Source organism: Oryx dammah, unplaced genomic scaffold, assembly GCF_014754425.2.
Source record: "Oryx dammah isolate SB20612 unplaced genomic scaffold, SCBI_Odam_1.1 HiC_scaffold_9, whole genome shotgun sequence".
Classification (NCBI taxonomy): domain Eukaryota; kingdom Metazoa; phylum Chordata; class Mammalia; order Artiodactyla; family Bovidae; genus Oryx; species Oryx dammah.
The window spans coordinates 3,145,715-3,169,599 of record NW_024070193.1 but is presented as its reverse complement, the minus strand read 5'-3'; the positions used below and the strand labels follow the sequence as shown (position 1 = coordinate 3,169,599).

The 23,885-nt window shown below is 56.2% G+C and overlaps 1 protein-coding gene and 1 long non-coding RNA gene across 4 annotated transcripts in view; one reads left to right on the top strand and one right to left on the bottom strand.

Moving 5' to 3' along the window:
• Positions 1-23,885, bottom strand: part of FGD5 (FYVE, RhoGEF and PH domain containing 5) — a 117,381-nt gene that overhangs the window by 65,769 nt on the left and 27,727 nt on the right. The gene's annotated exons all lie outside the window — the stretch shown is intronic.
• LOC120868099 lies at positions 8,866-10,390 on the top strand. Its single transcript, XR_005722143.1, has 3 exons — positions 8,866-9,248; positions 9,498-9,765; positions 10,247-10,390. It is a non-coding gene; the product is annotated as an uncharacterized LOC120868099 (long non-coding RNA).

Sequence of the window (23,885 nt, the reverse complement as noted above, 5' to 3'; positions counted from 1 at the left end):
TCTGCCCCCGCTGGTGCAGCGACACGTGGGAGGAGGCCAGATTGCAGATGTCACGGCCCCTGGCTCCTCTGAGATAGGCTGGAACCTTCCTGGAGCTCTCCAGCTTGGCGGGGGTGCAGGGGCTTCGGCACTGCGATCTCTGGGAGCTGGAAAGTTTGAGATGCAGGAGACAGGATGACGGACTCGGCAAATATGACTATCCTCATTAGCGGGGCGGCTGGAAGAGCTTAGAAGCGGATGGAGGAGAGGGCTGGGTGCAAAACCAGGGATTTCCAAATCCTCAGACGCGAGTCTAACTCTCTGATCTCAGCACCTTCAGAGTTCAAACATCCCTCCAGACCTTCTCCGGGACACATCTTCTGCCCTGATTATTTCCTGGTCACTCAAACCTGACCCGTCACCAGTCCCCTTCTTCAAAGGCTCAGGAAGTTTTCCTGGATACACATATCACCTGCACTGCGGGCTTTGAATCTCAGGCAGTGGAAACCACCCAGGAAGATGGGGCTCAGAGACCTGAGTCCTGCCTTCACTGCTAACCTGCCGCATGGCTATGCTGGTGGGCCTCGGTTTGTGCATCTGTAAAATGGAGGAGCAGACACCCGCAGCTGTGAAAACGGGTGACTTGTGTGCACTCGATGGCCTGGTTGGGGGGCGGGGGGGCCAGTCTCTGAGAGCAGCTGCCGCCTGCAGTCTTCTCCTGGCGTGAGCCTCTGCTTCGCTCCCTCCTGAGGGAGCACGGCCCAAACCCGGGGTCAGCCAAGGGAGAGTGCTCGTAATGCTTCCCAGAAACATGATTGAAGGAGAGGCTTTTCTGAAAGTTCAATTTCCATCTTGCACTAAGTAGAAACAGAAGTGCATCCTTGCTCTCCGTCCTCCGATAGCCACACCCCTCTTCCCCAAGCACACACGCCTCAGGGTTTTATAGGGATTTGTTTTCTTGTTATAACAGGTTTATTGACATGTAATTCACATACCAGGAGGTTTAGCCTTTTAAAGGGTACAATCCAGCGCTTTTAGTATAGACACAGAGCTGTGCAGCCATCACCACTATCTAATTTAGAAACTTTTCATCAACCCCAAACGAAACCATGTACCATTTAGCAATCAGCCACATTCCTCTCCCTCCCCAACCTCTGGCAACCACTAACTCACTTTCTGTCTCCAGCAGTAGCAGAGTCGCTCAGTCGTGTCCGACTCTTTGCAGCCCCCTGGACTGTAGCCCGCAGGCTCCTCTGTCCACGGACTTCTCCAGGCACCAATACTGGAGTGGGTTGCCATTTCCATCTCGAGGGAGTCTTCCTGCCCCAGGGATCAAACCCGAGTCTCCACCACTGAGTCACCAGGGAAGCCCGCGGCTCTGCCTATTCTAAACATTTCACAGAATGGGCTCATACAGTCAAGTCATCATGTGTCCTTTTGTGTCTGGCTTCTCTGTTACTTCACTGTGCTCAAGGGCCACGTACCGACACCCCACGGCACGGCTGTGCCACATCCAGCTTGTCCGTCCATCTCTCAAGAGACACTTGGGCTGTTTCCACGTCTCAGCTAGCCTGAAGAGAGCTCCTAGGGGCGTTCACATGAGAGTTTTTTGGGGAGGTATGTTTTCATTTCTCTTGGCACACCCAGGTGTGGAACAGCTGGGTCATACGGTAACTCTACATTTAACATTTTGAGAAACTGCCGGACTATTTTTAGCACAACATCTTGAACTCCACCGCCAGCACTGAGGGTTCTGATTTCTTCACGTCCTCATCCCTCCTTGCTTTGTTATTTTAGCCTTCCTAGTGGCTTTGACGGAGAAGGCAATGGCACCCCACTCTAGTACTCTTGCCGGGAAAATCCCATGGATGGAGGAGCCTGGTGGGCTGCAGACCATGGGGTCGCACAGAGTCGGACAGGACTGAGCGACTTCACTTTCATTTTCACTTTCATGAACTGGAGAAGGATATGGCAACCCACTGCAGTGTTCTTGCCTGGAGAATCCCAGGGACAGGGGAGCCTGGTGGGCTGCCGTCTACGGGGTCGCACAGAGTCGGACACGACTGAAGCGACTTACCAGCAGCAGTGGCTTTGAAGTGGTTTACGGGGATTGTCAAGGAATTCTGTTCTCCTTGATCACAGCTCAGCCTCTTCCTGACCCAAACAAACACTACAGTAATTCCTATTCAAAGAGAAATGTAAGTATGATTCCCAAGGCTTCCTTTACAGAAAATCAAATGAGGTTCAGAAGTGCAGGGAGAACACGTGACTACCTCTGGATGCTCTGCAGAGGCCTCGTAACATGACAGACTGACATAAAGAGGAGAAAAACCATAGGCCAGAGCCCCAGTCTCACCAGCGGAACGTTCTCTCTGGTTCTGGCTTCGGGTAACAGTCTTTGCTTCCTGCACCGTGGCGTGCCGGGGAGGACATGGGTGAGGAGTCTTGCGTGTCTGGCTCTCAGCAGCAGCCGCACTGTGGGCAGGGGCCCCCCCTCGGACCACTGACCCCAGACCCATCTCTGGGGCCACGGGAGAGGATAACGTTAAAGGTCACGAGCGTTAGGATTCCACCTCGCGAGGTCAGGCCCCAGCTCTGCCACTTGTCAGCCCAATGCCTTGAGGTCAGCAGCCTAACCTGCCTCAGTTTCCTCACCTGTAAAATGGAGATGATGCTAACAGCACGTCCCCCTCCAGGGTTTACGAGACGATGTGTATGAATGAGGCGGGTGGACTGCTCAGCACAGCGCCTGGCAGGTGGATTCACTACAAACAGTCTGAGCTAGAGGCCAGAATGTCTCGACCCCTTACAGACCCGGGTGGTAATCCCACCTCTGTCACCAGCTTGCTGGGTGGACTCTCTCCTCTCCCTGGGCCTCAGTTTCCTCATCTGTGACACGAGGGAGTCAGAGTCTTCTGCAGGCCCCACCACCATGACGTTCTGTGAGTTTGTGTCCAAAGGGGTCCCCTGGGAAGCTGAGGGGATCTGTCCCAGTGATTCCTGGCTTATCTCTTCTGTTCTGAGCCGTCACATGCAGCCAAGCCACCACCACCCTGCCCCCCACGTGCCCCAGTCCCTCCCCATCCCTGCGCCTCTTTCGAGGCTGTTCCAGAATTCCTTCCTGCCTGCCTCCTGCTCCCCTTGCCCCTTACGGTCCAGCCACACACCACCTCTTCCAGGAAGCTTTCTCTGCCTCTCCAGCGAGGGCTCTCATCCACAGTTACACGTGACTGCGGAAATCTGCACCCCTGAGCCAGCTTCCCTGCCAGCCACCAGCTCTTTCAGGGCAGGAGTCAGGGACTCACCATGCCCTTCGGTGTCTTCCGTGAATGGCACAGCAGGTGCTCGCGTCGAATGACTGTCCACGGAGCTCGGTGACAGCTCAGAGTTTTACTTGGCAAACAAAGGATAGTATACCCTCGAGACAGCAGGCCGAGCCCAAAGGAGAGGTGGCCAGAAAAGTCTTAATGCACAGATGAGCTATTCTGCTAATTAGACCATCCTTAAAATTTTGATTTTTATTCACTTACTTGGCTGTGCCCAGTCTTAGCTGTCCATATGGGATCCAGTTCCCTGGCCAGGGATCAAACCCAGGCCCCCTGCACTGGGAGCGTGGAGTCTTAGCCACTGGCTCACCAGGGAAGTCCCGGCCGTACTGTTATATTGCTTTGAACATGGCTGAAGGTGGGGGTTGGGAGAGCCCAGCCCTCTACTGTGGGCTGGATCTGGACATGGGTGCGTGCCCGCTCAGTCATGTCTGACCCTTTGCGACCCCGTGGACTGTAGCCTGCCAGGCACCCCTGTCTGTGGAACTGTCCAGGCAAGAATACTGGAGTGTATTTCCATTTCCTCCTCCAGGGGATCTTCCCGACCCAGGGATGGAACCCACATCTCCTGTACTGCAGGTGGATTCTTTACCACCGAGCCACCAGGGAAGCCCCACGTGGACACAGCGGGACAATAATAACGGCGGCGGCAGTGACAGTGGGAGAGGCCGAGCCCAGCGATCCTGAGTGCTGTGCTGACGACGTGCCAGGCTCCTGACGAACCCTTCTCCAGCACCGTATCCTACAGGTGTTACAGTGCCCATTTCACAGATGAAGAGCTAAGCAGAGCTGGGGTACGTGCAGAGCTGGGATCTCACCTGAGCGCAGGGAGCCCAGCTTCAGAGTCCGACCCTGTAACTGGCCCCCTACACTAACTCCACCAGCAGGAGCAGCCCAGGGGGGCGGGCCAGGGCTCCGAGCCAGGCGGCAGACGAGCCCCACTGCCACCCGCCTCCGGCAGCTGGGAATGCTGAGGCGCTGCGGGGCTACGTGACTCCCCCAGGCCTGCTTCTCCCTCCCTCAGCCTCTCCCACCCGGAAGCACAGAGGTGATCGGCACCTGGGCCCACTGCCCTCTGTGCCAGCGAGACAGAAGTGAAAATGTGCAAGAGGTGCCTGGACACACCGGGGCCCACAGGGCAGCCAGCATCGGGCGGGCGGGAGGCGGGGCCGCCCTGACACATAAACACGCGGGTCAAGCGCGTTCAGGAGCCGGACGCCTGAATGGGGGACACGGGGTCCAGACAGAGACCATCGCCCTAAGGCTGAGAGCTGGAAGGGAGGGTGACCCAGGTAAGGCAACAGGCCTGGACCCAGACACCCGAGCACGCACACACTCGTCAAGCGACTCATCCGTGGTCTCCTCTGCCCGCAGTGGGGAAGGAGCACTTCCAGAGAAATACCATACGTTGCCAAAGGCCTGTGAATGCCCCTTGCTTCTCGAGGGCAGAGCTACTGGCTGAGGACAGATGCCTGGGAAATGCCAAGTCTCCAGGTGGATGAACTCTCCTCTCCAGGCCCAGCTCTGACCTCACCCCCTCTTCCAGGAAGCCTTCCCAGCTGCGACCTCACCTCCTCCTCCAGGAAGCCTTCCCAGCTGCAACCTCACCTCCTCCAGGAAGCCTTCCCAGCTCTGACCTCACCCCTTCTTCCAGGAAGCCTTCCCAGCTGCAACCTCACCTCCTCCTCCAGGAAGCCTTCCCAGCCACAACCTCACCTCCTCCAGGAAGCCTTCCCAGCTGCAACCTCATCTCCTCCTCCAGTAAGCCTTCTCAGCTGCAACCTCATCGCCTCCAGGAAGTCTTCCCAGCTGCAACCTCACCCCCTCTTCCAGGAAGCCTTCCCAGGTGCAACTTCATCCCTTCTTCCAAGAAGCCTTCCCACCTGCGAGCTCATTTCCTCCTCCAAGAAGCCTTCCTTGACCACTGAGCAGGTCTACCATGAACCTAATGAGACTTCAGCTTTAGGCCCCACACAATCATGAGTCCCTCTCATGGCTTTGTAGATTATTTTCTATCCTTTGTTGTACATTCTTCATCTTAAAGAGACTCCCCAAATTACATATGCTTCAGAATCTGCCCTGCCCAGCCCAACCTGCCTGCCAAGGCCCTGCTCCCCCTACGTGGCCCAGCACCCACGAGCTCCCCTCACTGCTTGTGGCCTTAGCTCTGCACAGGCTTCCCCTCCATCACCAGCTCCCAGTGCTGAACTCTGCACAGGGCAGGTGCTCCACCCACCTGCTGGTTTTAGCAGGCTCCTGGGGGAAGCAGCTCCAGCCAGAGTGTGCATCCGTGAGTAGACACGGATCTGGGGGCATCCCCGGTCACAGCTGCCCCCCAGCACGGGCAGTGCAATTCCCCACAGGCCGAGCGCCTGCCGTCTGCCCCGTCTCACCCGACATGTCATGAATGCTGACCAGCTACCCCAACCCCGGTGTGGGGGACACAGAGCAGGGAGGAGACACCCTTTCTCTGCCCTGAGGCACCAGCGAGAACACAGACAGACACGCAGGAGAGGGGCACGGAGGGCTGTGAACACAGTTCGGTTCAGTTCAGTTGCTGAGTCATGTCCGACTCTTTGCGACCCCATGGCCCGCAGCATACCAGGCCTCCCTGTCCATCAGTTACTCCCGGAGTTCACTCAGACTCACGTCCATCGAGTCGGTGATGCCATCCAACCATCTCATCCTCTGTCGTCCCCTTCTACTCTTGCCTTCAATCTTTCCCAGCATCAGGGTCTTTTTCAGTGAGTCAGCTCTTCGAACCAGGTGGCCAAAGGATTGGAGTTTCAGCTTCAGCATCAGTCCTTCCAGTGAATATTCAGGATTGATCTCCTTTAGGATGGACTGGCTGGATCTGCTTGCAGTCCAAGGAATTCTCAAGAGTCTTCTCCAACACCAGGCTCCCCACTCCAGTATCCTGGCCTGGAGGATCCCATGGACTGTATAGTCCGTGGGGTCGCAAAGAGTCGGACACGACTGGGTGAACACAGCCAAGGGGCCCTAAGCTGTGGGGGGGCTTGGGGGTGAGTGGGGAGGGTCACAGGAGGATTCCAGGCCAGGGGAGACCCCAGCCAGTCTCAAGGTTGAACAGGAGACAGAGAGGAAAACAAAAGTTAGGGGAGAGCTCCCAGGAACGTCTGCAGAAGGGACTGGAGGAGAGGTGGTGGGACCTGTGTGCTGCGGCGGGGAAGGCTGGGAGGAGGGGCTAGCCAGCAGTGGGCTCGCAAACGCCCCTGGAGTTGGCCTCCCAGGAGGGATGGGAGCCAGCGGAGGTTCTAGCCAGGGAAGGACCCAGGCAGCTGGGAGAGTTCACCCTGGCCACATGGGAAGACCAGCAGGAGACGGCCTGGGTGGGGGCGGGCGTGGCGGGGGCTCAGGCAAGTCTGTGGGATGGAAAGAGGTCAAACGGCCAGCTATCATTACCCTCGTTTCACAGATGAGAAGACTAAGGCTCCGAGGTGCTAGGGATTTGCTCAGGGTGACGCGGTGAGCAAAGGGCAGCCCCGAGACTCAGGTTCAGGTCTTCCTGCCCCAAACAGAACCTCTGTCTCTCGAAGGGTGCAACTGGGGATGTAAAAGCCACTAAGACAGTATCTGACGCCTGGCACGGACTCAGAGAACGCTGGTCCCCTTTGCAAATCCTACTCAGGCTTTGAGAAATAGCTCGTGCTCCCCGGGTGCACTTCGACAGAACTCCACACACACAGACTTCTTGGGCACGTTGCTGCAGCATAAGCGAGGCCAGCCTGCACTCCCTGGGTCACGGGACTGGCCGGCCCGTCCACCCTCCGTCTCACAGCTGGGCTGCACCAGGGCCGTAAGCACTGCTGTGGGTTTGCTGGGGCTGCGGCAAGCCACCCACTTAACAGGTGGGGAGAGTGAGGCCCAGCTCAGGGCTCTTTTTTCCCTTGCTCCCAGGAGCCTCCCTGGGGAGCAGGGGTGGGCTGGCAGCGGGGGTTGGGGTGGTGGTGGTTTGGGAGGCCGGCAGGGTGTGGCGTCCTGGAGGAAAGAGGCCGGGGAGGGGCAGGGCTGCCCGGGAAGTGGGACCTTTCCCTTCAGCAACAACAAAAAGCCTCGTCCTTGGTGTGCAGAGAGGAGCCCCGCCCTCAGCCCCACCAGCCGGGCCAAGACACATCTTCCAGGTCCCCTCCACCCACCTCCCAGCCTTGTCCCGCATTTCCTGTAAACACCCGCACTTCCTCTGGGGGGAGGGCCTGGCGGTGTTGGGGGGTTGGGGGGCCACACCCGGCGGCCTGCAAGCCCAGCACACAATGGCTGGCCCGGGGCTCCAGCCGGCCCCTCCAACAGCCCAGGCCTTCCCTGCCACCCAGAGAAATGCCACCCTTGGCGAGAGCTGGACAGTCCGACGCTCCCCTGGCGCAGGCGGGGCAGGGCAAGTCTGCAGGGCCACGCAGGGTCCCCCCACCCCGCACCAGCCCCTTCCACCATGACACCGCGTGTTCAGTCCTAGAGGTGAAGGCACTGGTCAGGAGCACAGAGTCTGAAGCCAGCCTGCCTGGGTTTCCAAAAACCTGGTTCTCCGCTGCTTACCAGCCAGGCAACCACCTCCGCCTCAGTTTTCTCATCTGTGAAATGGGGGAGAATAATATTGCTGATCTCAACGAGTCATGGTGAGGATTCAGTGAGCTGACGTGGGCTTCCCTGGTGGCTTAGACGGTGAAGAATCGGCCTGCTAGCAGTGGAGACACAGATGTAGAGAAAAGACTTATGGACAAGAGGGTGCGAGAGGAAGCTGAGGGCGAGATGCACGGAGGAAGTGGCGTGGAAGCATACACACTACCGTATGTAAACCAGACAGTCAGTGGGAATCTGCCGCTCGACTCGAGGACTCAAACGGGGCATAACGACCGAGAAGGGTGGGAGACAGAGGGAGCGGGCGTGGTTCAAGAGCAGGGGACATACGTATACCTGCGGCTAATTCACGCTGTTGTGTGACAGAAATCAAACCAACTCTGTAAAGCAATCATCCATCAATTAAAAATAAATAAATATAATTAATAAAAAAGAATCTGCTTGCCAATGCAGTAGAGCCAATCCCTGGGTCGGGAAGATCCCCTGGAGGAGGAAATGGCAACCCACTCCAGTGTTCTTGCTTACAGAATCCCATAGACAGAGGCGCATGGCAAGGCTACAGTCCACGGGGTCGCAAAGAGTCAGACACGACTGAGCAACCAGCACAGTCTTTAGTGAGTTGCACGTACAATATACATTATATACAGTACCCAGGACAGTAGCTGGGGTGTAGTAGCTATATTATTATTGCTGTTTTAAGTGTTTACTGAACGCTCCGTCCAGGACAGGCCCACGTCTTCAGGTTACAGGTCCCCAGAGGCAAGGCCACTCCCCTCCCCCTGCTTTAGTCTCCTCTCCTCCAAAGTGAAAGTGTCAGTTGCTTGCTCTGTCCTTTCCGACTCTGCGACCCCAGGATACTGCAGCCCGCCAGGCTCCTCTGTCCATGGGATTCTCCAGGCAAGAACACCAGAGTGGGTTGCCATGCCCTCCTCCAGAGGATCTTTCAGACCCAGCGATGGTACCCAGATCTCCTGCATTGCAGGTAGATTCTTTACCGTCTGAGCCACAAACAGCTCTACATCTCTGAAAAGGGCAATTAAAACCCCTGTTCTGCCTAGCTCCTGAGCTGTCGGGAGATCTAATGAGACAGGAAAGCATATCAACGTGTTAGGTGTTTCAGGCAGAAGCCGGCATTCCCAAGCAGATCATCCCCAGATCTCACCTCTGATGATAAACTCTGAGAATTCTTTCTGGGCAGAGTCAACATCACAGCTACACCGAGAGCTTCCTGCGTACCAGCCCTCAGCCAAGCCCTGACCCGTGTGACCTCCCAGGGCCTCTGGAGACGGGCCCACGAGAGGGTGTTAACACCGCGTGTGATGGACGGTAAAACCGAGGCTTCAACCTGACGTGTGTATGTGTTGCTCAGTCGAGTATGACTCTTGGCAACCCCCACCGACCGTAGCCCGCCAGGCTCCCCTGGTCCATGGGATTTCCCAGGCAGGAACACTGGAGTGGGTTGCCATTTCTTCCTGCAGGGGAGCTTCCTGACCCAGGGACGGCTGTGTCTCTCGTCGTCTCCTGCACTGGCAGGCGGATTCTTCACCACTGAGCCACCTGGGACGCCCTTCACTCTAATACCCCATCCCTTTAAAACAGGCTGCACAGGACTTCCTCACCGCCCAGCTACAGTCTGCACAGCACTTTACAGTCTGCAATCACCTCAGTGGACACTCCCCACGAACCTGTGAGGTGGGTAACATCACCTCCAGGGAGGAGAGGTGAAAACGAGACCGGAGAGCCCCAGCGACCTGCCCCGAGGGGTCCCACAGTAGAAAGCAGAAGCGGAGACTAGAACGCATGCCCAGCCCGGGCTGAGAGCGCTCCCTACGCTTGACAACACCTGCTCCCCAGACGGACGGCAGTGGTGGGTCCCGGCCCGGGATCAGCCCCAGCAACCCTGGGTGCCACGTGAGAAGTTCGAGGCACGTGTGGCCACCTGCAAGCACCGATGAACCTTGCAGCCTCCGTGTGTGCGAGTGCTCGGAAATACAGGTTCTGGGCTGCAGGGTCGGCTGGCACCGCCCACCCCCCACATGCCCAGGACAAAGACCATGGGGGAGGAAGGCTAGGGAAGCCGCCGTCCCGCAGGCCATTCTGGCCCAGGATGAAAGATCGTGCTGGACAAGAGGCAACCAGCTGGAAACAGAACCCTTGGGGATGGCATGGCTTGGCATGCTCCTCCCTCAGCCCCACCCTCACGAACCCGTCTTTCAGGTCCCCGTGGCGGTGGGGGGGCGTCCGTGGCGGGGGTCTGCCCCCAGGCCAGTTGAAACATATTCTCCCACGTGAAGGTCAAACCACACAGCCCGGTTCAATGACGAGTTTGTCCCCTGTGGGCGATTCAGGTGAGAAGCCTTCTGTGAAACGAGCTGGAAGCACCATCAACCAGCGAAGCGTTTTCTAAGAGTCGCCTTCACCAAAGACTCTACAGGCTTTCCTGGTGGCTCAGATGGTAAAGAATCTGCCTCCGATGCAGAAGATCCAGGTTCAATCCCTGGGTCAGGAAGATCCCCTGGGGAAGGGCATGGCAACCCACTCCAGTGTTCTTGCCTGGAGAATCATGGACAGAGAAGCCTGGCGGCTACAGTCCAGGGGTCACAGTTGGGCAGGACTGACAGACTAACACTTTCACTTTCTGTCCCTTTACTGAAGGAATCCGCAGGCTCTTTTCCAGCCCCAAAGCCAGCCTCATCCCAACTCCTCAGCCCTCATCCTTCCCCTCTCCCTGCCGGACCACCCCCGCCCCCAGCTTCAGTCTCAGCCCCTCTCCAGACTCTGGATTCATCCCGTCCCTGGTCAGGGAGGAGCTGGGGGATTCCGTTCAGCTCTGCGGGATCTGAACACGAAGCACATCCAGGCAGTGTTCCAACTGCAGCGACTGTAAGACAGGAGGGTGATCGCCATGCCAGGGCCCGCCACGGCCATGCTGATTTGGGTAAGTCCACCTTGTAACCAGTCCACCCTAAAGGATCCAAACAGCCCATCCTAATGGAAATCAGTCCTGAATATTCATTGGAATCACTGATGCTGAAGCTGAAACTCCAATACTTTGGCCACCTGATGCAAAGAACTGACTCATTGGAAAAGACCCTGAAGCTGGGAAAGATTGAACACAGGAGGAGAAGGAGACGACAGAGGATGAGATGGTTGGATGGCATCACTGACTCAATGGACATGGGTTTGGGTAAACTCTGGGAATTGGTGATGGACAAGGAGGCCTGGCGTACTTCAGTTCATGGGGTCGCAAAGAGTCAGACACGACTGAGCGACTGAACCTCACTGAACTGACCTTGCAACCCCACTCCAGGCTCTGGGAACCCGTTGTGCTAAACCCTCTCACCTCCTAGGCTCAGGAGTCCCGCTACCTTCATCCCAGCTGCACCACCTGTTCCCACACTCCCTGGGCCCAAGAAACTTCCCGAGCCTCCGCGAGCATGAAGAGGAGCCAACAGATAAAAGTGCGGCAATGCCACAGCCTTGGGTGGATGACGAGAACCCTGTCCCTGGCGGTACTCAAACTCCGGCTGGCTGAGGACGAAGCGCCCAGGGAGTGGCAGGGCGTCCCCATCTCAGAAGTCCCTTCCAACCCCTAAGTGACTGACTTCACTAGTTTTTAATCCACGCTTCCCAGAGTGAAATAAGTTAGGAGCCAACAGGGCCGGCACGTGGAGGACGACTTCAGAACGCAGCTGGATGGCACCTTTCCTGCAGTCCACCCCGGTCCACAGGGCGGACAGGGGACCCGCTGTCGGCCTTCAGAACATTCAGCATGGAGAGGGCCTGGGGTGGGGTGAGGACATCACGAGGGGTCTGTGGACAAGAGACAGAAAAGGAAGACAAAACCAACTCGCCCACCCACCCCCAAAACTGAAAAAGCTCTAGGTCTGCATGAGCTAAGGAAGAATTTCTCTGGAACCCGGGCTGAGGTTGACACCTGTCGTTTCCCAGCTACTCCAAACCCAGACATAGTGACGTCCTTACACGCCCTAGGCGCCAGTCCTGGGTTACCGCAAATGACCAGACCAACAGCAGCCAGGGAAGAGCAGGGGTGAGGGAAAGACTTTCCAGAAAGAAAGAAAAAAACCCGGGCACAAACAAAGGCACAGAGACAGGAGTGTGGCCTATTTAGGAGACGCGCATTCAGGCACAACTCTGCACCAGCCCTTCGGAGACACTGTCTTTTAGTCTCTCCAGCAAGCCGAAGCTGCAGGGCTGTTGGCTCTGAGGAGCAGAAACGTGAAACCGAGAACCTCAGACCACACGGCTGCGGAACAGTAGCCCGAGTTTTAAACCAAGTCTCTCCGAGACAACAGCAAGATGCTCAGGCAGTGTGACCTGCATCTCCCTGTCCAGGCCGGCCGTCCCCAAAGGGACCCTTCCCCTGACCCTCCCTTTACATAAACACAGGCGTGCCAGCCAGGTCCCAAGACCGCCTGCCCTCGGGAGTGGACCAGACCAAGGGGAGGTGACTTCGTCATGCCCCTAGAAGTCAGATACATAGAGAAGCATTCCTAAGGTGCACTGGGATATCTGGTCTGTTATAAATGCAGATTCCTGGGCCACACCCCACAGCCTGTGGGTCAGAATCTCTGGGTACAGGTCCTAGAAAACTGAATCTTTGATAGTTGTTTTTTTCCCCAAAGGAATAGAAAGAGTTGAGAACTGCTACAGCTAAGAGGGTCAGGAGACTGGTTCAAAGCCCAGCTCCCCTAGCCATGCAACCCTGGGCAAGCCACTTCCGCTTCCCGAGCCTCAGTTTCTCCATCTGTCAGGTGGGAATCCCTTCGCTCCTACTCATGTGGTTGCTGTGGGCATGGAAGGAAGTCAGGGAAGTTCACGGGGTGTGCCCAGGTGTGGACCCCGAGAGACCAGTGTGCCTTCCAGCCATTGGACTGGCACTCTGTCCTGAGGGCGATGGGCGGTCAGGGGTGGCAGGGTGGACCCCACACTCCCTGAGTTGGGGCAGGCGGGCCACCTGGCATCCAGATGGTGCCCTGCATGCAGTGTCTGTGCAGAGCCCTGGGGCACGGCGCTGTCTGCACCTAGGCCTGACTCAGCCCCCAGGAGAGCGCCTACAGAGGAAAGGGGGAGAGGGGTCCCTCCCATTTCAAGGCCAAGAGGAAAAGATCACAGCAGGGAATTCTGGCTCAGCACATCAGCCTAACTCTCCTCCCAGCTAAAAAGCTCCCTTTCAGTAGTGCCCGCGGGGGACAGTCTCCCAGCGGCAGACCCCAAGGGCTCCTTGGCTGTTGAGCACAGGAGATTCAGTTCATCTCTGTGCAGTTCACATGTGCAGAGACCCTGCTGTGTACCAGGGGGCTGTGCTAAGCTCTGGAGGGGGACCCTCCCTTTCATGGAGAGCCAGAGTCTAAAAAGGAAACACACAAATCAAGCAAAACGTCAAACATGAAAACCAGGCAACTTGATTCGGATTCTTGTTTTCTTGAAGAAACATCAAGGAGTCAATTCTCAGGATTTTTACAAACAAGAATAAGGAACGTAAGACTTCATCTGATACATATAACTAACTCTAAAAAATAGAATTAAAATAAAAAACCATTAATAGCGGGGAGAAAGCACAGCACGGAGGCTTAAGGGGCAACGCCTCGGACAAGGGGCACCATGGACAGTGGGCCCAGGGTCCGATGGTAAGCTTCCTGTCAGCCACCTGCCCGTCTGCCCACGCAGCCAGCACCCACCCTCACACCCACACACAGCACTGCGTCCGCAGACCCCTGCGAACATGAGGACGAGGAGAGGGCCTGCTCGCTGGGTGTGCAGTGCCGGGGACCTTCAGCCAGGAACAGGCACACAGCTCCAGAACGGGGAAGGCTGCAGAAAGAGCTCGGGCCATAAGAGGAGGAGGGAGAACCCACCGGGAAAATTCAGCTGACGTGAGAGATGCCACTAACCGCCAAAAAAAGAAACAACGAAGGCTTCAAGGGGAAGGTGGTGCTGGAAACAGGCTGAACCGTGCCCCTGGGAATGAGAACGGGCAGGAAGACAAGCGGAGCAGCTGGGACAAAAGCGACCGCGTGGGCCAGGGCTCAGAAGTCCAACGCTCAGGAGGAGCGAGGGAACTGAATGCGGCTGAGGGGTGCAGCAGAGCTCTCGGGAGCAGAGAGTCCTGACAGGCGTGCCGGGCCTTGAGTGGGCTCCGGACCAAGACTCAGGCTGGAGGCCTCCGTGAGAAGCAGGGAGAAGGCCACTCTGAGAAGCGCCTGGCCGCCCCAGAGACGCCCTTCCCAGCCCCAGGGAGCAGCGGGTCTCCGGGTGCCTGTGATGCTGAGGCTGGACCGGGAGGGGAGACGTTCCCTCAGCCCCTTGTGGCACAGGACGCAGGGGCTGCTGTGATCGCCGCTCCAGCATCTTGAGGACAACTTGGGTTTTCAACTCGAAGATGTTTCCCTGGATCCTGGAAAGCTACAGTGGCTCAAGCCAGTGCCTAGCCAGGAAAAAAGCCCCCCATCCCCGCAACTTAGGTGTCAGGCTGGGCTGCAGAGATGCAAGCCCAATGCTCGGATGTTAGCAACTGCCTGAGTCCTCTTTGGGAAAAAAGAACTGTGGAGAGCCAGGGCCTGGGACCCCAACATGCTTGGGGGTGGGGAGTCTGAGACCCTAACACACTTGGGGGTGGGGGGGCCTGGGACCCTGGCACACTTCGGGATGGGGGGGCTGGGACCCTGGCACACTTCGGGGTGGGGGGGCCTGGGACCCTGGAACACGGCAGGGATAGCTTGAAGGGGGTCCTAAAGCTCCCAGCAAAGCACACTCAGGTGACTGTGGGAGGTAGGCTGGAGAGAGAGCTGTTTGGGGGGCAGTTCAGTTCAGTTGCTCAGTCATGTCTGACTCCTTGCGACCCCATGAATCGCAGCACGCCAGGCCTCCCTGTCCATCACCATCTCCTGGAGTTCACTCAGACTCACGTCCATCGAGTCCGTGATGCCATCCAGCCATCTCATCCTTGGTCGTCCCCTTCTCCTCCTGCCCCCAATCCCTCCCAGCATCAGAGTCTTTTCCAATGAGTCAACTCTTCGCATGAGGTGACCAAACTACTGCAGTTTCAGCTTTAGCATCATTCCCTCCAAAGAAATCCCAGGGCTGATCTCCTTCAGATGGACTGGTTGGATCTCCTTGCAGTCCAAGAGACTCTCAAGAGCCTTCTCCAACACCACAGTTCAAAAGCATCAATTCTTCGGCGCTCAGCCTTCTTCACAGTCCAACTCTCACATCCATACATGACCACTGGAAAAACCATAGCCTTGACTAGACGGACTTTAGTCGGCAAAGTAATGTCTCTGCTTTTGAATATGCTATCTAGGTTGCTCATAACTTTTATTCCAAGGAGTAAGCGTCTTTTAATTTCATGGCTGCAGTCACCATCTGCAGTGATTTTGGAGCCCCCCAAAATAAAGTCTGACACTGTTTCCACTGTTTGGGGGGCAGGGACCCCTTAATCTTATCCATGAGGTCGCCACTGCCTGGTCCCTGGTGACTGGCTTCCTCTCACACCTGGACCCACAGATGATGCCCCGGGGACCCCACCCTGCATCCTCTCTGGATAAGGGGGAAAGGACAGTGGTGGGTGATAACCATGTCCTTCAATGTCTGAGTCCCCCCTATCTTCTCTGGAATCTTATCCTAAAAACACACCTTTTCTCCTTAACGAAGCCTGTTCATCTCCTTCCCCACCACCCCCCGCTCCTGTAGCCCCTTCCGTGTCTCAGAATCCTGAATTATTCATGCTGACCATAATCTGATACCAGCCAGGGCAGAGCGGCATTGAACCCCGGGCCGCTGGGAGCTCAGCGTCAGAGGCTGCCGGGCACCTCCCACCAGCGCCAAGCGTCATGCTTTTGTTAACAATCCTCACGACTGCTCCTCTTAGATGGGACCAACGGGGCAGGCCCTCTGGACAGCACCCTGGTCTCCAGCCACGTCTCCTATGAAAATAACCCAGTAAACACCGAAAAAGCTTTCAGTATAAATACGTTCACCTGAGCACGCTTTTGGATGCAGCAAGTGATTACCGAGGCGCTTTATACACGGTGAAAGGGAATGAGTAGGTTAGCTGGGGGCACAACCACCTAAAGAGAATATCTGTGCAGTCACTCGGTGCTGCCGTATTCCCAGAGCCCAACAGACACTCTCCGTACCACTTTCATTAATCAAGCAAATCACTTAATACAATATGCAGTTATAAAATAAAGTGAAAGCGTTCGCTGCTCAGTCGTGTCCGACTCTCTGCAACTCCATGGACGGTAGCCCGCCAGGCTCCTCTGTCCATGGGATTCTCCAGGCAAGAATACAGGAGTGGGTTGCCATTTCCTCCTCCAGGGGATGTTTCCAACCCAGGGATGAAACCCAGATCTCCTGCACCGCAGGTGGATTCTTTACCGTCTGAGACACCTGGGAAGCTAAGCAAGGTAACAGAGTTTATGCACAATGTAAGTACATCCTTTTGTTAAACCCTAGATACAGTCATATAAGGACCAGATACAACCCGGTGGTAGGACTGCTTATGTCAGCACTGATTATGTCACTCAGGAGTGGACTATGCAGTCCATGGAATTCTCCAGGCCAGAATCAAGAGGGGGCTGGATACTGGCGCTCCTTGCAGTCATAAAGGATGGGGGCAGGACTTCCCTGGTGGCGCAGTGGATAAGGACCTGCCTGCCCACCAGGGGATACAGGTTCGAATCCCACATGCCTCGGAGTGCCTAAGCCCCCACGTTCTAGGGGCCGTGAGCCACAGCTTCTGCAGCCTGAGCGCTTAGACGCCGCGCTCCGCAAGAGAAGACACCCCAGCGAGGAGCCTGCGGACCTCAACCAAGAGAAGCCCCTACTCGCCACGCCTGGAGAAAACCCACACATGGCGATGACGACCCAGTGCAAACCAAAAGAAGACATAAATAGATACTTTTTTAAAATGAAGAAGGGGGGGCAGATCCATGGCCCTAAGCGGGAACAGTGTCTGTCACTGTCAACAACGTGACAAAAGCAGGGTCAGGAAGACTGTATTCAACACGCTTCCATTTCTGTTCAGAAGCGGTCAGGATGGGCGTGCGTGCGTGCGTGCGTGCGTGTCTGTCCCTGCATGTCTGCACACCCTAAAACATCTTGGGGGGAGCTGGAGAACAGAAGTTCGGCGGTGTGACATCTGATTTTCTGCCACAAATCTGAGTTTCTGAAGTGCACTTTAACCTTCTACAAAACATGTTAAAAATTATTTTGGAACCAAAACGAACTGGTCAAATTTCTCTTCCCAGAGAAAGATTACCCCAACAGCCTGGTTTCCTCCTTGTGTCCAGAATTCTGGCCTTCGGACTGACCCTGTGACCCTGCGCTGGGCCACCCACGGTGGGCTCCTCGCCTCTTGCTCTCTGAACACTGGTCAGTTAATCAGATTGGCGTGGGGTGGGGGTCGGGTATTCCAGATAAAAAGGATGAGGTCTGGGCCGTCAAACCTCCCTGGGCCAGGGGTGAAGAGCACAGTGGTCCTGGGGACTCAGACCACAAGTCCAGCTACTATCTGCAAACAGTTCCAAGCGTACGAAACGCTTTTCACATACTATTACCGCTGCACCTTCACAACAAGTCTACAGGGTTCACCGTAGTATCTCCACATCACAGTGGAGAGGACATGGAGGCGAAATAAATTTCCGAATTATACTCAGCTAGAAGGGGGCAGATCTGACCTGAGAATCTGCACGTTGCCCACTGCCTGGTGGCAGTGGAGTGAGACGAGGTGCTGCAGACACACGTTAACAAACCCTTCTCATATCAAACATCACTCAAGTCCTACTGAAATAAATCCTTTTCGCTCCATTTCAACTAAATTCCCTATCGCTTCTAATCCATGGACACAAAGCTGCTCAAATGTTTTCTCCCAACACCCGGAAGACAAGGCTAGAATACAAGCCGCTTCAGTGGTGGGGGAGGCGGAGCTGGCAGCCTGATTCTGTTGTGACCCCCCCCAACCCCGCCCATAGTTTGGGGGAGGGGGGATGAGGCTCCCTGGAATGTCGGAGGATTCTATTCTCCACTTCCTCCCCGTTTGAGTGGGAATGTGTGTACCTGGTATTTTGGGAGCAGACAAACGGTTTCTCCAGTTCCCCAGATTCACAGCTGCCGAGGAATGAAGCCCTAGGACGCAGGACACACATAGCCCTGTGTCGTCGCTGTTGTTCAGCTGCCCAGTCGTGTCCGACTCTTTGTGACCCCAGGCGCCACGCCAGGCTGCTCTCTTCCACTATCTCCCGGAGTGTGCTCAAACTCATGTCCACTGAGTCAGTGATGCCATCTGACCATCGCCTCCTCTGTCGCCCCCTTCTCCTCCTGCCCGCAATCTTTCCCAGCATCAGGAATCTTTTCTGGGTCGGCTCTTCGCATCAGGGGGCCAAAGTATCAGTCCTGAATACTCACTGGAAGGATTTTTAGGATTGCCTGGTTGGATCTCCTTGCACTCCAAGGGACTCTCAGGAGTCTTCTCCAGCACTATGGTTCAAAAGTTACCAATTCTTCGGTGCGCAGCCTCCCTTGGAGCAGGAGAAAACAGTCTGTCACTGCTACTGGATGGCATCCCCGACTCAGTGGACGTGAGTTTGAGTAAACTTGGGGAGACAGTGAAGGACAGGGCGGCCTGGCGTGCTGCAGTGCATGGGGTGGCAAAGAGTCGGCCACGACTGAGCGACTGAACAACAGCTTCCTTATGGTCCGACCCTCACTTCTCTAGGTGACGACTAGAAAACCACAGGTTTCACAATATGCATCTTGTTGACAAAGTGATGTCTCTGCTTTTTGGTACAGTCTAGGCTTGTCATAGCTTTCCTTCCAAGGAGCAAGCACCTTTTAATTTCACCATCCGCGATGATTTTGGAGCCCGAGAACCTGTCACTGCCAGAGCCTTACCCACACTCACTGAGAGGGTTTAGATGATGAGATCTGGGACTTCTGAGCCGATGAGATTCGGAAGAGATCTGCTGAGCTGACGCTGTCATGGGATGAGATCTCTGGGGGCCGTGGGATGCAGCGAACTTTGCATTTGGGATGAACACCAATCTCTGGGGGTCAGAGGGTGAACTGCCTTGGTTGATACCTTGGTTTTGGCCTTGTGAGACTCTAAGAGCAGTACCCAGCCCAGCCTACTAGATTTCTGACCTACAGAACTGAGAGATGTTAAAAAGTGGATTTGGGTGGGAGGTGGAAAAGAGGTTCAAGAGGAAGGGGACGTATGCATGCCTATGGCTGATTCATGTTGATGTATGGAAGAAACCCACACCACACTATTGTATTCAGTACAAATGCGATACAATGCAAAACTACCATATTCCAATAAAAATAAATAAATTGAAAGAAAAAGCAGACATTGTCTTAAGCCAAGAAATGTATAATAAACCGTGATGACAGCAATCGAAAACTAATACGTCATCTCAGAAGTTACTTCCCTGAATCCTTCGTTTTTCCAATTGGGGAAACTGAGGTCCAGAGAGCAGAATGCAGGTTCCACAGCAAGAGGCAGAGAGACAGAGGGAGCCAAAGGGCCCAGGGGCTCTGGGCTGGCTCCGAGGGGGAGGCAGGGCTCTGAGCCCCAAACCACACTGCGGAGAGAGTGAGCACCTTTGTGAACGGCCATCATCAGCCTCTTCCGACATGATGATTCCCAGAGAGCCTGCGAGTGGTCCCGGCCAGCCTCCATCTCCGTGAGAGGAGAGTCCACCCGGGCTGGACTCAGGCCAAAGAGAAAGGGACGGGCAGGGGCAGGGTTAGGGCAGAGGCCGACTCAGAGGCCAGGATTCTAGTCTGCTGGCCAAAGCCACCTAAATAACAGTGCCACCCCACCCTCCACCCCCTGCCATCAATTAGCTCCAACTGGCCTATTCAAAGGGCACAAATTCTTGCCTGCCACCCGGGCTTCTAATCCATGGATTAGAGGCACCATGAGAATGGAGCCCTGTGAGCTGAGCAGTGGCCCCTCCAGAGATAACTGGGAGGCAGGTCAGACCCCAACCTCCAAACACACTGTTACATCCACCCTTCCCCTTCCCCACTGAGGGGACGAGAGTCTCACATAATCCCAGGTCAGGTCGATGGAGGCTGGAGAAGGCAGGGACGGTCTGATGAAGGCAGCTGCGGCAGGGAGATCTCAGGCTGGGGTCCCACCCAGTGCCCACCTCGCTCAGCCTCTGCAGCTCCCTGCTGCCCTGCAGAACCTCAAGCTTTCGGTCACTCCCTGTTGCAGACAACCTGGCCACTATGCCCGGGTCTTGTCTCTGGACACTCTGGGCCCTTTCTGACTCTGTGCCTTGCTTGGAACGCCCTTTCCATGCTTCCTCACCTTGCCAACAAGCCCTTCAAGCCCAGCCTCAAGGCCCAATCTGCATCCTGGAAACTCCTCAGGGAAGCCCATCCTCGACGCACTTGGTGGCTCCTTCTAAGCTGCCAGAACATTGCTCATTGTCTGATTGCACTATAATCGCACCCAGGAAGCTGTTCACGGATCTGTCTTCCACCCCCGACCTGGGCCACAGTCGTAAGTGCACCCATGACCCACAGCTCCCAGCCCTGTAGGGGGCTGGCACCCAGAAGATGCCCACTGGGTGCTCCTTAAGTTGATCTGGGTATTTCTCTCTAGATGTGAGATTCACGGATGCTTCTCAAGGTCAGAATTCTACGCGATAAAATCCCAGGGGCAGGAGCCCGAGAGAATTGGTTACCTGCTCCTCTCCTGCACAAGGAGGGAGCGGAGACCCGGGTTACCCAGGCATGCCAGGACAGATGAGGCACAGGGCAAACGAGAGCGGGAAGTAGCAGGGGGCGCGTGAGCCCCCAGGTGCGGGAAGGGCGGGCCTGGATCCAGCACACGCGATGCCACCAAGGCCAGCCTGGGCATCCTCACCCAGGGCAGACAAGCCGGGGAGAGGGAAAGGGCTCTAGAGCTACGCGGACCTGCGGGCAAACCCCATCTTCTCCTCTGATAACCACGTGGCCTTAGGCAAGTAACCTCCCTGCTTTGAGCCTCAGTTTCCTCATCTGTGTAATGGGAACGATGACTGTTCCGCTCAGAGGCCTCCTCAACTCTCACCCTCTGTCACGTTCACGCCTCATGACAGTTCAGGACTCAGCCCCCATCTCACTTTCTCAGAGCTCTTCCCCAGCCAGAAGCAGGCCAGGGCACCCATGAGACGCTCTCAGAACAGCCCGCACTTCTTTGGAGCACTCAGCACAGATGAATTTAAGCAATTCGCTGCCCAGTCAGGGGTCTCCCGTCTGAGTCCCCAGGCTGACTGTCACCCTGCCCTGCATCTCCTTGCTGTCCCAGGAGCCAGGGCACTGATGGGGATCGGGAGGAATCCACGGGAAGTCCGAGCTGGTGGGGCACCCCTTGGGGACGACCGTGCCCTTCAGCGTCCGGAAGACATCCCTTTACGGAACTACTTATCGAGTATCACTTGGGTACCAGGTTCTACGCCAAGGGCCGGGGATACAGGGATGAGCTGTGGTGGTGACACCACGGAGGGGCCCGCAGTGCAGCACAGGAGACCATGTCCCAGTCAGCACGGGAGGGCAGATGCTGCACAGAGGCACAGCAAAGTGGCCAGCCCTGGGGAGGGGACACCAGGAGGGCAGGCTGACCTGCTGGCGTCCGGGGCACACCGCAGAAGGCTTTCCGTTCTGGAAGCCTGCTCTGAGCATGCCATCCGGGGTCTGAACACCCCCATCAGAGCAGCATGCCCCTCCCCAGGGCCCCCACCATCCCCCTCATCACCGCACACGTTTAGGAGGGTGGCAGCTTATCCAGGGGAGGAGGGATGGAGGACCCAAGCCCATTCTCTGGGTCTCAACTTGCCTGTTCTGTAAAGCGAGGGGCTTCAGAGAGGCTCGGTGGTATTGCGGGCCTCCATCCCCAATGCTGAGACCAGGGGCGGGTCAAAGAAAGACCGGAAGTCGGGGCAAACCCAGCAACACACAGACGTCTCTTCACCCTGGTGTTGCTTCTCTGCCCTGGATGAAAGCCTAGGGCCTCCTGGGGTCTGAGACTGGGTTTGGAGTAGGTGGGAGCTCCTTATCCCACAGGTGAGCAGCTGCCCCCGCTCTGGTCTTTGCTAAGCCACTGACTCACCCCCACAGCTCTAAACCCAGCCTTGACCTCCGGCTTTGGGCTGGCAAGGAAACTGGGGTTTGCACCAGGGGCCTCCCTGGAAACCAGATGCACCATCTACGAGGGACTCTCTGGGAGGGGAGTGCGGGGCGAGCACAGCCCCCAGCGGGACGCCACCTCCTTTCCCGTGCCATCACCAGAGCAGCTCCAGGGGCGCCCAGGACCCACCGCAGCCTGTCCGGGCCAGTCCCAGGTGGGACCAGTCTTGCCCAGCTCAACACTCGGCACAGAACACGTGGCTAGAGGCTTCGCAGCAGGCACCCCTGAGCCCTATCTGCCAGCTCCATGACCTCGGACAACACTCTCCCAGCCCCCAGCTCCTTCTCTGCTCTTCCCTGGCATATTCCAAACCCCTAGTCTTACAGGGACCTTCTCCTCCTGCCCTTCCGTGTTCTGGCACAATCAGAACCATAGTCACAATGACGTTCAGGGCTAGCCCGACAGCTCAGTGGGTAAAGAATCTGCGTGCAATGCAGGAGACACAAGAGATGAGGCTTCGACCCCTGGGTCGGGAAGATCCCCTGAAGTAGGAAACGGCAACCCACTCCAGTACTCTTGCCTGGAGAATCCCCATGGACAGAGGGGTCTGGTGGGCTACAGCCCATGGGGTTGCAAAGAGTCGGACACAACTGAGCAACTAAGCACGACCACCACCCAGCTTCCACAATAAACGCGAACCCGCTTCATGCCAGGCCCCACACCAAGCCCTTGGCGTGGGTTACTCTTAACCGTCAGGTATCTGTCACCCTCCTGTCCCCGTTTTTCAGTCGAGGAGATGGGGAAAGGTCCCAGGAAAATGGCTAACTGCAGGCCCCACCCAGAAAACAACTCTGCCTGACTACTTCCTGCCCTCCTTCAGGTCTTTGCTTAAATATTGCTTTTGATTTAATCAGAGTCTCGCCTACTTCAAACAGAGGTTGTCAGGAGAACCACTGGAGCCAGCAGACATCCAAAAGCTTTGCAGACTGTCGAGTGCAGTGAGCGTGTGTGTGGCTACCACATCGAGGTTTCACGGCTTTCTGAACTTCCTGGGTTTTCAAGTCCCGCTTTCTGGCCCACAAAAGGAATCCCCAGGACGGCCTTGCTGGCAGAGGTTCACCCCGCCCCTCTGCACACAGTGAGGGTGAAACTGGCTCCTAAGGTGCGGGGGCAACTCTTCCTGGGAGCAAGGACCACTCAGTGGGGCTGGGACCCACTCGTGTGTCCTGGCCCTGGATCCTCAGACCCTATTTGCCACCTCTGTCACGTGACGTCTGGGCGCCTCCATTTTCCCACCTGTAAAATGGGGCTGATAATCAATGAGATAGTGTGTGTAAAGCAGTGGGGTTAATTTTGTTAATTTCATTTCCATTCTTGTAAACCAGACGGTGAGGGGGTTATTTTAATCCAGGAGTTTATGATCCAACAGATATTTATCCCCAACTGCTACACCTTGTTCCCTTCAACAAAACTAAAGGTCTGGTTTTGAAAAGTGGGCAGAAATCACCAGTTCTCCACCTCTCCCGCACAGAGGTCTGTAAACCACGGATTAAATTACGCATGAGTAAGAAGACTCTTGAGAGTCCCTTGGACTGCAAGGAGATCCAACCAGTCCATCCTAAAGGGCATCAACCCTGAATACTCATTGGAAGGACTGATGCTGAAGCTCCAATCCTTTGGCCACCTGATGTGAAGAACTGACTCCTTGGAAAAGACCCTGATGCTGGGAAAGATTGAGGGCAAGAGAAGGGGGTGACAGACAATGAGACAGCTGGAGAGCATCACCGACTCAATGGCTATGAGTCTGAGCAAGCTCCAGGAGACAGTGAAGGACAGAGGAGCCT